The 16,414-nt window shown below is 48.8% G+C and overlaps 1 protein-coding gene and 1 long non-coding RNA gene across 8 annotated transcripts in view; one reads left to right on the forward strand and one right to left on the reverse strand.

The window, feature by feature from the left end:
* CBFA2T3 (CBFA2/RUNX1 partner transcriptional co-repressor 3) overlaps positions 1–16,414 on the forward strand; it is a 73,676-nt gene that overhangs the window by 14,134 nt on the left and 43,128 nt on the right. The window lies entirely within an intron of this gene.
* On the reverse strand, positions 5,599–16,080 carry LOC310711689. Its single transcript, XR_014528587.1, has 3 exons — positions 16,025–16,080; positions 10,787–10,880; positions 5,599–5,935 (listed from the first exon to the last, which is right to left on the reverse strand). It is a non-coding gene; the product is annotated as an uncharacterized lncRNA (long non-coding RNA).

The following is a 16,414-nucleotide window of genomic DNA, read 5'->3' on the forward strand; positions in this document are numbered from 1 at the left end:
GTTCCAGACCTATGGCTGTTCTCCAGCTGTCCCCAGCCACCAAGCCTCTTCCTCTTCCCTTCCTTTGTCTTAGTTCTAAGCACAGCTAGGCGAAGGGCACATCAGTGTTGCAGCAAATGTCTTTTCTGATCCTGCAGAGGGTAGGACCTGAACCCATGGCTTCAAACTAGAAGAACAGAGATTTAGATGAAGGCTGGGGGAATATGTGAGCCGTGCAGACATTGCTGGACTACAAATCCCATTGTCACAGACCATTAGCCATGCTGGCTGGGTCTGATGGGAGTTAGAGTCCAACAACATCTGGAAGGTCCCCAGCTATTCTACTCCTGACTGAGACAAAACGGTTAAGGAGAACTTTGCAACATCACAAGCAGTTTGACAGTGAAGCAGACTGCTTCTGAAGATGGTGGGTTTTCCTTTGTTATACATTTTTAAGCAGAAGCTGGGTGACCTACACTAACAAGGATGATGTTGTAGTGGGTCTCTTGCACCAGCAGGCCTTTGAGATCACTTCTAAGACCTATGATCTCAAGAGAAAACACTCTCTAAATGTTAGGAGAAGCAGCATAGCTGCCATTTTCAGTTCTTTTCTCTGGGTCCATGAGCACCTTTCCTTTTTTATAACAAAAGCTGGTGTTTAATTATGAATTCCACCTGCATCTGTATTTAGATGCACTTTCCTAAGTTTTCCATCACTTGATTTTAGCAACATAGGAAGCTGCTTTGTACTGCATCCATTGAACTAAGTATTATCTACACTGACCTGCAGTGGCTCTCCAAGTTTTAAGACCTAGCTCTCTTCTAGCCCTACCGGGAGATGTCTGGGATTAAACCTGGGACCTTCTGCATGCAAGGCAGATGCTCTACCCCTGAGCCACATCCCTGCGCCTCTCATGGAAACAGGTGCCTTGTCCCACCTCAGATCCAGCCAGCGTGTTGGGGCTTGCTCTGGTTCCCTGCAGCTGCACCCAAGGGCCAGGCCAGATCGTGTTGCTCTGTTTACTCTTGGTGGTCAGGGAGGATGTTCGCGTTCCCTGAGCACAAGACAGCTGGTAAACAGTGGTGGTGTTGGCTGGGTAGCCAGCTCCTTTGTCTAGTGAGGAGATCATTAAGGGCTCAGCTTCCCACCTGTTCTGACAGGAAATGGCCCAGCTGCCTGGTCCTCCCGTTTCCTAGTAACAGTTGACAAGATGGTGGCGCAGAAGGGGCCTTTACCCAAGATACGTCTGTCAGTCCACAGTGTCACTCGCACCGTGTGCAGGAAGATGCTCCCGCTAGAAATGGAGCCGTATTATTCACACAACTTGGAGCACCTGTTAGCAGGTTGAGGAGAATGGACATTTCCTCGCTACCCAGCAGACCTCCAGGTGTGGCATCCAGGCAAGTAACCTTTACTTGCTAGTGGTCTACTGGAGCTTTTGGCTCTCCAGGGTGGAAAATTCATGTGGGTTAATTTGGCACTTGCTGAAGAGATTGCTGAGATGCTTTGTTCTTGAATGCTTTAAGGTTGCTGTCTTTGCCAACCTGGTGTGCTGTGCTAGCAAGGACTGGTGGGAATTGTGGTCCAAAACATCTGGAGGGCACCAGGTTGGCAAAGACTGCCATTTCCCTCGGGACCAATGCCAAAAGACAGTCAGTGGGGAAAAGTTTAGCTTGATCCTCATAGGGCCAAATCCTGATAAAAGAGAGTTGAAAAGAAGGAAGTTTGGGTTTCATGTGCTTAACAGTTTCTTGAATTTTGGGGGCTTCTCACTGCAGCTGTTCAGAGCTAACACTTCTTCCCCTTGTTGTTCTTTCTCATTTTATGAATCATATTTTGTTTGCATTTTATTATAGGGAAACATGTAAGCTTTTCAGTGCCTCCAAAGTCTAGCTGCCAAATGACTTTGCATTTCAAAATCTCACACTTCAGCATATTCTATTTCTTTTGCTCATGTCCTTAATTCATTTGTATCCCACCTTTTCCTCCCAAGTCACTCCAGGTGGTTCACTAGGTTCTGCCACTCCTCATTTAGTCCCCACAGCAGCTCTGTGAGGTTGGTTAGGTTGAGAGTCAGCGAACTTCACAGCCCATGGGCAGTTTTAACCCTGGTCTCCCAGTCTTGTTAGACCTGGTGACAGAACTCCAACAGGGGGGGGGTTAATGGCATGCTAGTAGGGCTGAACCTGCACCTCCTGGGCGCAGCTGGTAGTGTGAGTACTTTCTGCCATTTAGTCATAATGATCTCAATAAACCTTTTGGAACTAAGCTGCTCCCTTTCGGCATAGTACATAGATGCACTATAAGACCAGATGAAGAATCCTGCCGGTCCAGGACAAAATCTAGCCCAGCATCCTCTTCTCTCAGTGGCCAACCAGATGCCCCTATCAGGAAGCCCACAAGCAGAATCTGTGGGTAACCATGCTTTCTCCCATTGTGAGCCCCAGCAACAGGCATCTGGAGCCATCCTGCCTCCAACAGGGGAGGTGCAGCACAGCCATTGTGACTAGCAGCCATTGATAGCCTTACCCTCCATGAATTTGTCTCACTTTCTTTAAAGCCATCACGACCTCTTGTGGGAGTGAATTCTATAGTTTAGCTCTGTGCTGTGCTTTCTTTTGCCAGCCCTGAATCTGAAGGATCATTGGATGGGCCAGAATATTATGAGATCCACTTCATCCATGACAGTCGGCATTTTATACGCCTGTGAGCCCCCATTACTCACTCCCCCACCCCAAACTTAAAAGTTCCTCCTCCCTACGCCTTTCCTCCTAGGGTTTCTATCACCACTCCTTGATTGTAATGTGTTTTATGTCTCCTGTGCACAAAAAACAGTGTGTGTGTGTGTGTGTGTGTGTGTGTGTGTGTGAAGCATGATTTCAAAACTGCAAACCTTCAATGATTTTTTAGATACAGCTGAAAAGCCTGAAACTGTTTGCTTGCAAAATAATTGGGGGGGGGGTAAAGGGGTGTGAATAGCCTTTTGTCTCCTTCCCTGATGCTGATGCTAGGAACTGCAACAGCTTTGCTCTCTTCTCCCTCTCTCCTCCCCCCTCCCCATAACACCCTGACTCCAACTGCTCCGTCTGCTTGCTTGGAATGCTTCCCACAATTGGGATGCCTGCAGAAAGAAAAGGATTAGGGGGAAATCCAGCCCCACTGAGGGATCAGCCTGAGAGGTCACTCAGAAACACCAGGCTGTGCACCGGTTAAGTTGGGCTCCGTTTAACTGGAATGTGAAATTCCCCTCCTGGCCTTCATCTCAATCTGCCTAGGTGAGATTCATACTGCTGTGTAGTTCTTTTAAAAAGCACCTTCCAGTTAAGCAGCTGCATCCAGATGCCACTACTACAAGGGTGGGACCCTGTAGCCTCCCAGATGTTTCTGGACTCCAACTCCCATCATTCTTGATCACTGGCCATGCTGGCTGAGTCGGATGGGAGCTGGAGTCCAACAGCATCTGGAAGACCACGACAAAGATGTACTACAAGATGCAGGGATGATGGCTGTCAACCTAGATGGCTTTAAAAGGGGATTAGGCCAATCCCTGGAGGAAAAGGCTATCGATGGCTGCTTGTCATCCTGACTACACTTTATCTCCAGTATCAGAGGCATTGCTAAGCTAATTAACACATCCCCATTGAAGGATTCTCTCCCCCTTCAGTGGATCTGCCAAGCTTCCTTATAAAGCAGTCAGTAAAGCATGTGACTCTTGATCTCAGGGCTGTGGGTTTGAGCCCCACATTGGGCCAAAGATCCCTGCATTGCAGAGGGTTGGCCTGGATTACCCTTGCAGTCCCTTCCAACTCTACCATTCTGTGAGTCATTGAAGGCATCACCGCATCTCCTGGCAGTGTGAATTCCATAAGCCAAAGGCACACTATGTGAAGAAGTCCTTTTGTCTTTCCTGAATCTAATGTCCATCAGTGCCATCACGCTCTACTATTACAGTGGTACCTCGAGTTAAGTACTTAATTCGTTCCGGAGGTCCGTTCTTAACCTGAAACTGTTCTTAACCTGAAGCACCACTTTAGCTAATGGGGCCTGCTGCTGCCGCCGCGCCACCAGAGCAGGATTTCTGTTCTCATCCTGAAGCAAAGTTCTTAACCTGAGGTACTATTTCTGGGTTAGCGGAGTCTGTAACCTGAAGCGTATGTAACCTGAAGCATATGTAACCCGAGGTACCACTGTACAGGGTTAGGGGGAAACCTGTCTCCACAACTGCTTCTGCCCACTTCCTGCAAAGGCAAAATATATGGGAGGAGATAAGTGAGCCTTCTTTGCTGAGTAAAGAGCTCTTACACCTTTCAGCAAAACGATCCCCTGCGCACATTCTTGTGCTTTTAGATTTTTTTTAACCCATCCAGTTCCTACAGGGTGACATTATAAATTACAGTAAAGGACTTAAATGTAGGGCGCTTTGTTTTTTTCTATTGAAAAACTAGCTATCCTTGCAAGGAATCCCCTAATAATCTCTTAACAGAAAAGTCTTGCCATCATTCTGGGAAAAACAGAAGGCTGGGCCACCAAGGACACCTCCTTGATGTCTTCACTTGCTATGTGGAAGGTGCCCTTACAAGGCTATCCTTGCACACTGTAGCCAACCCATCAGAACCCTGGTTTCAATAGGTGTGCCAGTGAACAGCACACAAAACACACATGCCACTAAAAGTGAAACAAAATTGAAATGATGGCACTTGTGCTGCAAACCTCTGCTCCACAAGGGCAATAGCAGCCTGAAGGTGCTGCCTTTAGGCCAGGCCTGTGCAACTACAATGTTTGGGGTAGATACTTTCCAGATGTTGTTGGACTACAGCTCCCATCATCCCTGATAATCAGTCGTGCTGGCTGGGGTTGACAGAAATTGGATTCCAATAACATCTGGAGGGCGCTTTGTCAGTTCCCCTGTGATGAAAAGTGGGGCGGGGGAGGGGGGAGTTGATAAAATGCCTGACCACAGAAGAGCCACAGAGATAGTGTCTGGGTAGAACGCATAGGCTATACAGTGAACTCAGCTGTTTTGGAGACTTAAAACTGAACATCTGGATAACACCCCCGCTCTTGCGCACCGAACATGCTCATGTGCAGCTCCCGTCCATTGCGCTGTGGCTTGTGCTCAAGAAGTTCCCCTTCGGAGGGGAGAGGCTTTGGCAAATATCGCAGTGTAAGTCCCGTGTAATCCAGGGAGTCAAAAGGTGATTTTAAGCCGTCTGCAGCTTGTTGGAAGCAGGCAGCTCATCCCCAAAGGCGGGTAGGGAGAGTGGTAGAGGGAAGGTGAAACATGCATATTCTGGAGATGTAGGGAGGGCACGGACAAGAGGGGAAGAGGAGGAAAAACACTTGTTCGCTTATCCTGAGCTCATCTGCAGAGCCGAGTAGTGCCTTCCAATCCTTTCCTAATGGCTGCAAGCCATCACCACCTTAATCCATCATTAGCTGGGCATATTTCAGATCGGAGCCAACAGTGAATTGGTGTGCGTATGGCAGCGGCGGGTGGGGGGGAGAGAGAGAGACTTCTCTCGCTTGCATGCTTCCCCTTATTCCCATGCCATCCTTGCTGCTGCCTGTGTGTAATTAACAGAGTAATTAAAAACAGGATGAGTTAATTGGTATTCATTTATGTGGCAGATGTTTTTAATTGAGATACGAAACAATTTACCTGTTTATATAAACAATAGTGAACGAAGGCTTGTAAAACAGGGTGTTTTTCCTTCCACATGCAGCAGCAGGATCTGAGCCATCTCTCCCAGCTCCTTTTCATCAGGCCTGAGGCCAAACTGATGGAGAGCACCTGGGGGTTGTGCAGGGTGCCAGGGACTGAGGCTCCGTTCCAAAGATGTGTTCCTCCCCGTTCTTAATTGCATGCCAGCTACAGGGATTTTGTTGCAGGGTGACAGAGCAGGGCTGGACCCTGGATCTTTTCCACTGGTCCCCAGATCAGCTGCTGCTTCCTCCCTCCCTTAAAAAAAGAGAGAGGCTGTTTTAAAAATTAGCTTTGCTTACAGGGCTGCTGGTCAGGTGTCCACATAAGCAAAAAGAGCCCAAATATTGATGCATATTTGCATTAAAAATTGCATATGCTGATCTATGTGCGTAAAGGCAGATTTAGAAGCAATTAATAACCTTTAAATGGAAAAGCTAGGTGGTGACAGGTGAGCTGCCTGCCTGCTCAGTCAGCTGTCTAGGCACTCATAGTTGTGGAGGCAGCTCCCTGCTCTTCCTTTTCCACGCTTCTTCAGGTTTAAACTGGACTTGGGCTGAACAGTCCTTCAGATAGAGGACTGTCTTCCGCAGAGTAGGACACACAGCCACTCTGGATGCATCATTGCATGTAATGGTCAAGGTTTGTAAAGGCAAAAGCTGGGGATAGTGACCAGCAAGACATGGAGGGGAGACTGGTCGAGTCTCCTTTGGTTTTCAGAGGCCAGAGAAGGCAGATAGCAAGATGTAGGCATTGGAGGCTGACAACCTAATACTTTACATTCCTATTCAAAAATAAGCCCCAACTGAGGGGCTTCCTCCCAAGACAGGATTGCAACTTAAGTGTCACAATATGAAGACCATAAGAAGCACCATGCTGAGGGACCATTTAGTCCAGGGGTCAGCAAAGTTTTTGTGGCTTGGGCCAGTTCATGGTCCCGCAGACACCGCAGTGCATGCACACACATGCACACATGCACGCACACACAAATGCTATTTCCAGTGTGGAGGAGGAGTGCGCAGCTTCCCATTGGCTGCAGGAGCTTTCTGCAGCCAATAGGAAGCCAGCCAGCGTCGCGGAAGGCGGTCCCTGCGACCGAGCAGGCAGCAGGGGTCCATGGGCCGGTTAAACGACCCCCATGAGGCGCCTGTGGCCTATGGGCCTTAGGTTGTCGACCCCTGATTTAGTCCTCCCTCTGGTATCCAGAGGAATGTTGATTTGAGCTGGTGAACCAAATGTTTAGTTTCTTTTTCCTTGGCACATAGGAAGCCACCCTTTGCAGAGCCAGACCATTAATCCATCTTGCTCAGTCTTGCCCACACTGACTAGCAGGAGCTCTCTAGAATTTCTGTCAGCCGTCTACCATAGTCGTATTTGGAGATTGAACGTGCATGTAAACAGGTGTTCTACCACTGATAGCTAGGCCCCACATGTTTGCATGGAGTGTTTGACTATCCATGCCACAGAGGCCAGAAAGACCTGATATATTATCCATGAAAAAAAGGGGGGTCTTGCCCACCCCAAATGCTTTTATTGTTCAGAAGGTCTTCCTCCCTCCTGGTGCAGCTCTAGGGCCCATCCAGAATGTTGCTCTGTTTTTGGATGGGATTCAGTCATATATTGGCAAGTTCAGATGTCAAAATTAAAGTTGATTGGGAGCTCTTGTGCAAGGAAACCAGACTTTAGCAATAAGGAAAAGTGATGGAGGGGGTTGTACTGGAAAGTGTGGGATGGCAACTGCTTGATGCAAGGTCATATGATCTCCCTGCTGACAAATCACAGTGAATGCTTGGTAAACAGGCAGCACTGTATAATCTCCCTGCAAATTTTGTGCAAATAAATGAAGACAAGTTCTCAGCTAACAGTTTGCCTTGAAGTGACCCTACTCTGAATGGAAGGTCTGACCTTTGGTGTTTGTATGTTGTGACTTCCTAGCCATGGGCAGGTCCATGGCTTCTGCCTCTGCCGCAAAGGGGTTCAGCACACCTCAGTTTTCCCAGAGTCACGGCCCACAGCAGATAAGAAATGTGATATTGAAACATTTGGCTATTGCTGGAAAGAGGCCTTGGCAGCCTGCCGGCAAAGACCAGATGGCTGGAAGCCCAGCTGCGGGGAGAGCAGGCTGGTCTCAGGTGTGCTAAGTCCTCAATCGGTCCCAGGAAGACTTGGCATCACATCCTAATGAATATCGAAGAGGGGGCAAGAAGCACCGTCTTTGCTCTTTAACACTGTGATTTTCCATTTCAGCAGATACTGAATCACTCCTGTCAAGCCCTGCGCTGATACTGGGATGCTGAGCATCTCCTAATAGCTCTGTGGGTTTTGAATTCCCAAAAGGAAGGAAGGAAGGAAGGAAGGAAGGAAGGAAGGAAGGAAGGAAGGAAGGGGTGTATCTTCCTCTCCAGTCCCCAGGACAGGTTAGAAAGAGAAATTCTCTGGCACATTTTTCATGGCCTGTGCAAGAAAGGGAAGGGAAGCTTTTCCTTCTGTGCCCACTTTATGCCAGCTCCCCAGTCTCTTTTCCCTTTGTCTCCCTTTAATTCCCCATTTTGCTTCATGCCCCTTCTTGCACCATTCATTTATAGTTCAGTCCACAGCATCTCCAGGTAGGTCTGGGAATGCCCCTGCCTAAAATCCTGGAGAGCTTCTGCCAGTCAGAGTAGAAGCCACGCAGTGCTGAGCCTGATGGACCAACGGTCCCACTTGGTATAATGCAGCTTCTCATCTACTGCATGTCCCCATTTTTCTGAATCCCCTTGCATCCATTTCCTCAAAGGACTTCCTCAAAGAGTTGCCCCGCACCTCCCTGCTTTTCCTCACTGTAGTCAAATTACGCCTGCAAACAGTGTATTCTGAACCTCCCAGTTATATGGAGCATCATTTATCTTTGATCACATCCTTCATACACCTAGTCAGACCAATGGTCCCTCATCAGTATTGCCTGCACTCACTAACAGCAGCTCTCTGGGGCCTTCAGACAGGGCTTTCCCCCAGCCCTAACTGGAAATACCAGGGATTGAACCTGGAACCTTCTTCATGCAAGGCATCTGCTCTGCCACTGAGCTATGGCCCTGAAAGGAGAGCACAGACACTTTGGCTTGGCATGTAGCTTGTTCTGCATCAGCTACTTATGATGCTGCAGGATGTAACCCAGAGTTTGGTCACCTCCACACCATACACTTAAACTGTGTGGCTTCCCCACAAAGAGTATCCTGGGAACCATAGTTTACCCTCACAGTCCTAGCACCCTAAACAATCTACAGTTCCCGGGGTGGGAGTCCTGGGCTTTCAATGTGTTTCTAATGCATGGTGCAGCTGTTGGAAGCTTCCGCCAGCCCTGTTCTTCAGGGGCCATGGGCAGGTGGGCAGGGCTGATGTGCCCCAGCTGCCTATGGGGGGGTGAAAATAGAGGCGAGGTGGCCCAGAGGTGCCAAGGGCAGCAGCTGCCAAGCTTTGGAGATGCACTCCAGTCATTCCAAAGAAACGAAAGGAAAACAAGGAAGGAGACCGCGTTGTTTTCCTTAACAGGGAAAGGCTGCTGGAGGAGCCTGGCACTGGGTCCAGCTGCCCCAGCTGTGGGGGGGGGAAGGAGGGGGCTCCTGAGGAAGGTTTGGGAGACAGGCTGAGCCCCCTCCCCCCTCCCCCATCTTTTCCCACATGGAGTGGTCTGCAGTTCATCCCCAGTTTGCCGCCAGCACTGAGTGCTTGAGCTAACACGATCCAGATGGAGCAGCTCCGTCCCTGGTGAGCATATCGGGGAGTTGTTCTTGGCCCTGCTGGCACCGGCAGCTGAAGAGCAGGAATGCACAGCCTTTATTTGGAAGGAGGCAGTGGACCCAGTGCTCCCCCCCCTACCCCCACATCTGGATTTCATTTGCAGAGCATGAAACGATGCTGGGATTTCAGGCCAGTGCCGGTTTAACCCTTTCCTCCTGCCTCCCTTCCTCCCCCAGGGTCAGAAGAGGGGAAAGGGGAGGAAGAAAGAGGGAAAGGACTTTCCCCCCTCCCCAAGGATGTTTTGCTCGTGGTGGCCAAGGCGTAGGGTTCAAGACAGTCTTCCCTAACTTGGAGCCCACTTGAAGTTTTGGACTAAAATGGCCAGCAGCCCCAGCCATCTGGTGGGCAGCAAGTAGGAGCAGCCTGGCCTAAGACATCTCTCCATGCACGCATCCTGGGCATAGTTAAACTATGGGATTTGTTCCCACAAGAGGCAGGGGTGACCATCAACCTGGTTGGCTTTAGAAGAGGATTAGGCAAAGTCATGGGGGAGAAGGCTACCAATGGCTACTGGGTATTATGGCGATGTTCTGTCTCCATGGATGGAGGCAGTAAGCCTTTCAATACCAGTTTCTGGCAATCACAAGTGGGGAGAGTTGCTGCAGCATGCAGGTCCTGCTTGTAGGCTTCCCATAGGCAACTGGCCGGCTACTTTGGGAAACAAGATGCTGGCTTAGATGGGTCTTTGGCCAGCAGTTAGGCTCTTCTCATATTCTGCAAAGGATGGGGCTGGAGCACATTGCTCAGACTGCACCAAGCGCGTAACCAGATTTTTTGTTAGGGGGGCAGGCTTTTGTTAGGGGTGGGGGCAGAACCTCAGCTTTGTCTGGATTGGGGGGCAGCTGCCCCCTTTGGCTATGCCCATGGGCTGCACATGGCTGCTTTAACGTTAACCTGGAAAAGACTGCTACCCCAAAGTCATTGCTTCAGTTTCATGAGGACTGGGAGGGTCAAGCCATCGAATGCAATGCAGCTTCTAGCAAGCCATTTGCAGGGCTACAGTGAGAGTGGGTTGATTTATGCAGCCACCTAGGCTGTGCAAATCCAACAGAATGAGGAGGTGGAAACCTGAGATGTTAGAGTGGGCTATACGATTTCAGGATGCTGGTGTTAGGGTGGGTATAGAGTGCTTTCCTATGAAATTATTATTATTATTATTATTATTATTATTATTATTATTATTATTATTATTATTATATTGTGAATAATTCTCTTTTCACACTGAAAGCTAGTGCAGCAGGGAGTGATCTGGGCTGACACCAATGGGCTAGATCTTTACTTGCAGGGAATTTATGTGCCTTTTTGGTTTTGGTTTTAACTGCTGCTACCTGCCTTCAGCCTGAAGCAGTACAGTTGCCTTCGCCAGCTCAGGGTTCTTCCAGCTTACTCTCCTGCATGATCTGCTGCACTACAAGGTGAAATCTGAAATGATACAGGAGATGACTGTAATACCTGACTGGAATGTGTCCTTAAGCCCTGATAATGCCTCTTGCTTGCTTCCTTGCATGGAGGGTAGAGAGGGCTGTGTGAGCATGTATATACACAAGCCTACTGCACAAAGGGGAAAAATTGCATGCACTGCTCAACCCACTTTTGCCTCTGGCCCCACCCACCTCTGGCATGTGGCCTCCAAATGGTTGCATGAAAAGGAAAGTGGCCCTTGAGCTGAAAAAGGTCTACCACCTAACACTCTGACCCACAATGCTGGTCTCACCATCGCTACCTTCTGGGGTATAATAGACTGACCGGACCCCAGTCAAGGATGTAGCAGATTAGACTGTCAGATTTGGCCATGCCTTGAACACAATCTGTCCTCTATTATAACCACCGTGTGGACACCCTCTGGTATTGCTTCCAGCTGCTGGCTGGGGGCTGAAAGGAGCCCAGCTGCAATGGATGAAACCCACCCTTGACTGAAGCAAACCTTTCAATCACAGTGGAATGAATGAGGAGGGGGAAGGTGGGGGGGAGAGAGAGATAGATGGGGAATTGCCCTTCTGTTCCCACTGGGAGGTGCAGGGTGAGGATGGGCGGCCCCCTTGGTCTGGAGGAGGAGAAAAATAGAAATCCTTTCATTTTTAGATCCTTGCCTTCTCTGCCTAAGCTCCGCAGCTGCTAATGGAAACCAGATGTCAGAAGGCAGACACACAGCTCTCCGCAGTTGGGACAAATTATTCGGCTCTTTTCCTCTTCCCAGCCCCACTCCCCAATTCCTTTCCCACCCCAAGTAAGAGGCAGCTCATTCCTTCAGCCTCTGAGCCATCGTGGGGAATCGTGGTGACATTTAGAACTCCTGCTTTAAAGAAGGAGAAGCGAGACTCATTCCCAACTTCCCAATATGAGAGCGTTCTAGGTTTGGGGTTTTGTTTCTGCAGGCACCCCCTTTCAGTTCATGCACAGGATCTCCACTCTGCACCATTAAGTCCCCATCACGATTGCTAATCTCACACAGACGGTGCATAAACTGCTTGGACTTGGATGGCTGAAGCCAGGGCTCCTAAGGAACCGGCCCAGTGTGCAAGCAAGCAAAAAGAAGCTCAGAAAATCATCACGGCAGGCAGGCGAGGTTCCTGAAATCAAAGGGAAATGACACAAATTCTCATTGGTGCAAACGAGGCTGGCACCTCTCCAGTACAATCCTTAACATGCTGCTTTAACACATGGCTCGTTGTTATCAGGCATGTATATATGCCACTTTGCAAGCACACACACACACACACACACACACACACACACACGGCCACAGAACTCAGCACCGTGAGATTCTGAACAAGCTTCTAGCTCTCATGGGTCATGCTACGCAAAACCTCCAAAGCTGGAGAGAAGGTGGATTATCAGGGAGCAAGAGTTCAAAGCTCATTGCCCTATGCCGTCCTTTGAGGGTTGAGAGAAAGAGGTCATAGCTCAGTGGAGGAACACCTACTCTTTTAACTTGAGGAATAAATAAATAAATGCTTCAAACATTGTAGGTCTGATCCCTGGCACAGATTCTGGAGAGAAGCCCAGGTGAGCACGGGTTCAAAACAGAAGGTCTTTTGGTTAGAGTGGCACCGTAGCTCAGGCTTACCTTGATGGTGCAAATAGGCTGGCTTCTGGAGAGGAACTTGACACCTACTCTGCTCCGCCCCCAGCTTTTTAGTTTGGCACAGATTGGCAGCTAAGCCGAGGCTGGGCTAGCAGATTCACCCCATGCATTTACAGCACATCCAGTGTGCGTTCAAAACATTCAACTTCCCCCTAAAGAATTCTGGGTTCTGTAGTTTGTTAAGGGTGCTGGGGCTTGTAGCTCTGTGAGGGGTGCCACCAGTACGTGGGTAACACATAGCTGTACTTCTCCAAAACATCTGGATCAGGAGAGGCTGCAAAAGCTCTGGATTGGTGTCTCAGTGCCATGCTAGGCTGGATGAGGGCCAATAAACTGTGCTTGAATCCTGGGAAGATAGAAGCTTTTGGAATTGGTGGTACCCATGTCTGGGAGATAGGCAGGTTACCTGTTCTGGGTGGAGTTGCACTCCTTATGATAGGGCAACTGCATAGCTTGAGGGTACTCCTGAATACATCTTTGCCATTTGAGGTCAAGGTGTCCTCTGTGGCTAGGAGTTCCTTTGACTGGCTTCGTCTGGTTCACCAGCTATTGAGTTCCTGGACAGGGATAGCCTGTAGCCCATGCGTTGGTAACCTTGAGGCTGGATTACTGCAATGCGCTGTTTGTGGGGCTGCCCTTGGACCTCATTTGGAAGCTCCAGCTCTGGTGCAGAATGTGCCGGCCAGATTGCTGGTGGGGCATCTGGCTGACAACATGTGACTCTGTTGCTACGGTATCTTCACTGGCTGCCCATCTACTACCAAGCCTCTTTCAAGGTCCTTGTATTAATTTACAAAGCTCTGGACAACTTATGCCCAGGGTGCTTCAGGGAGCACCCGAGCCCTTATATCCCAGGTCGATCACTGAGATCATCTGCAGGAGCGTCGCTGGCCATTTGTCAAGTAGGCAAGGCTCATTTGACAGCTACAAGAAACAGAGCCTTTAAGTGTCATTAGTTCAGTATTGTGGAATACTCTGCCAACAGAGATTCAGCAGGCACTTTCTGTTTCAACTTTTAAATGCCTGCTGAATCCTTTTCTATTCTATCAGGCTTATGCAAGCAATTAAGAATACATTTTTTCCACAATAGTTAGCTGATTTCTGATTTTAACTTTTAAGATTGTTTTATTGTGTGGTTTGATGTACAACTGTTGTAAACCACTGTGATATTTTTTTTAAAGGAATAGCAGCATATAATTTTTTAAATAAACAAACAAACTTCAGTTCTCAGAATTCTTTGTGCGAAGCCATGGGCTTTAAATGTGCATTGGATGTGCTTTAAATGTATGGGGTAGAACTGCCTGACTTGGTGCGTTGTACAAACATGGGATTGTAGGTAAGATCTCTCCTCCTTAGCCCTGATCTGTAGCCCTGGTTTGGGCTATGGTTAAGGAATGACCTTAACCACGATCCCAGGTCAGAGAACATACCAGTCCAAACCTTGGCTGGGCTGTGGCACCTAAAACACCTAGTGAGAAGCAGCCTAGTAAAATTAAGAAATGCTTCTGCATGTTGAAAAACTCAAGGACTGGTGAACCTTTCCAGGGAGATGCTCCACAGTTGGGATGTCACAAATGAGAAGTCCTGCCTTGGATCACTGGTACCACACCTCCAAAAGCGGACGGAGGGACTTACCGGACCAGTGTCACTTAGTGGTTAGAATAAAACTGGGGAGACCAAGTTCAAATCCCCACTCAGCCATGGATCTCCCTGGGTGATGCAGGCCCCTTACTCTCTTTCTCTGCTTCAGCCTAACCTACCTCACAGGGTTGTTGTAGAGGGTCAAACTGTGGTTGGATGAGAAAGAGAGAAGCATGTATACTGTCTGGATCTCCTTGGACAAAAGGCAAGATATAAATATAAGAAGTGTTGCAGGTTGCTACATTAATATTGTGAATCAGCCTTTCCATTGTGGTTTGCAACTGCCTGATCAGAGTCTGGGATCAGACAAAAGAATGTTAATATTCCTTAATGGTCCAGGAAGGGCAGCTTTTATCTCTATATGGAAGCTAATTGCTCAAAGTGGCTTCTTGATAGGGAGGCATCTCTGGAATGTGTGGAATGGAGAAGGAGATCAGAACTTGAAAGGTGACCCTCTGCATCCCCAGCAGAGGAGATGAGGGTGGGAGAAGGAGGTGCCAGTGTGCCCTACTTTGCAGAGGACAGTCCTCTGTTTGAAGGGCTACCCCCGTCAAAGTGAAGTAGAAAAAGAACTCTAAGAAGGGCTAGCAGCTGGGACTCTGAAGTTGCACAACAACCCTGCATAGCAGACCGGGCAGGTGTCACACAGATCACCTGAGCTCTTACAATCCAGCCCGATCAATGAAATCATGCATAGGTAAAGTAAGACCCGGGGACCAGATCCAGCCCAATTGCCTTCTAAATCCGGCCCACAGATGGTATGGGAATCTGCATGTTTTTATATGAGTAGAATGTGTGCTTTTATTCAAAATGCATCTCTGGGTGATTTGTGGGGCATGGGAATTCGTTTATTATTATTATTTTCAAAATATAGTCTGGCCCCCCACAAGGTCTGAGGGACAATGGACCGGCCCCCTGCTGAAAAAGTTTGCTGACCCCTGAATGAGATCATCTGGAAGAATGCTCTTAGCTGTCCCCCATACCACAGAGGCCCAACTGACCTCAACCAGTGATCCCATGCTGCAGAGAATCAGTAGGCACCCCTCCTTTTAACTGAGAGAAATCTGCTGAAGACCTTTTTATGCTGACAGGCCTGTGCAGTTGTTTACAATTTTCCTGAGTGATTTGAACAATTGTTCGATGTTTAATCTCACGCTACTGGGCAGCACTCTGATCTTTTGTAAGGATAGGGAAGAGGAAGTATGTCTTTACATCAGCACATAGTTCAAACTATGGAACTCGCTTCCATGGGAGGCACCATGGGTGTAGCCAGGACTTGGGGGGGGGGGCAGGACCGACGTGATTGGCCAGTTAGTTAAGTATTTCTATTGTTTTACTTGATGCCCCCGCCCACCCACCCGCTCTTGGCTACAGCCATGGGAGGCAGTGATGGCCACTAACCTAGATGGGTTTTAAAAAAGGATTGGACATATTCATGGTGGAGAGGGCTATCAATGGCTATTGGCCATGATGGCTGTCCTCTGCCTCCATAGTTGGAGGCAGCAATGCTTCTGAATAGTAATTGCTGGAAACCACAGAAAGGGAGAGTGCTCTTGTGCTTGGGTCCTGCTTGGGGGTTTCCCACCAAGGCATCTGGTTGGCCACTGTAAGAACAGGATGCTGGACTACATAAGCCATAGGTCTGATCCAATGGGCTCTTCTTACGTTCTTACATAAGAGGGCAGTACATAAATACTTTTATAAAAAACATGCTGTGCTCCAGCTCAGGCCCTGACCATTAAGCCAGCCAGTCTCCGATCTTGCATCCTTTTGGATGCAGACTGCAGCATCCCATTTCCCAGCTGCATTGGCTCTTCTTGCCGTGTCCCAGATCCACTACCTCTTTGCTGTCTCACAAGGATGACAGGACTCTGGACATGCCAGGGCTTCTGTGGGCTCCCATCTGCTGTGTGAGGCTCTCAGCTGCTGTTTGGCTCTGCACTGTCACTCAGGACAGTATTTATAAATAAAGCAGGAAGCATGGGGGGGGGTCAGCGGCCCTGCACCATGCCAGGCTCCATTCTCAGGCATCGATAGTCGCAGGAATGCTGTCATCAGTCAGAGCGATGCACAGTATTTCACATGATGCTTCTCACCCCTCAACACTTCCAAAAACAGCACGGGATAGCAGAGAGGAGTGGAACATTTATAGGAGCAGAGCAGCCTGGAAACAAACAGGATCTGGGCCCCAGAAGGACTTAGTACTCTGCCAAAGCTTGGTGCTAAGGCT

This window comes from Podarcis liolepis, assembly GCF_965112155.1.
Source record: "Podarcis liolepis genome assembly, chromosome: 7".
Taxonomy (NCBI): Eukaryota; Metazoa; Chordata; class Lepidosauria; order Squamata; family Lacertidae; genus Podarcis; species Podarcis liolepis.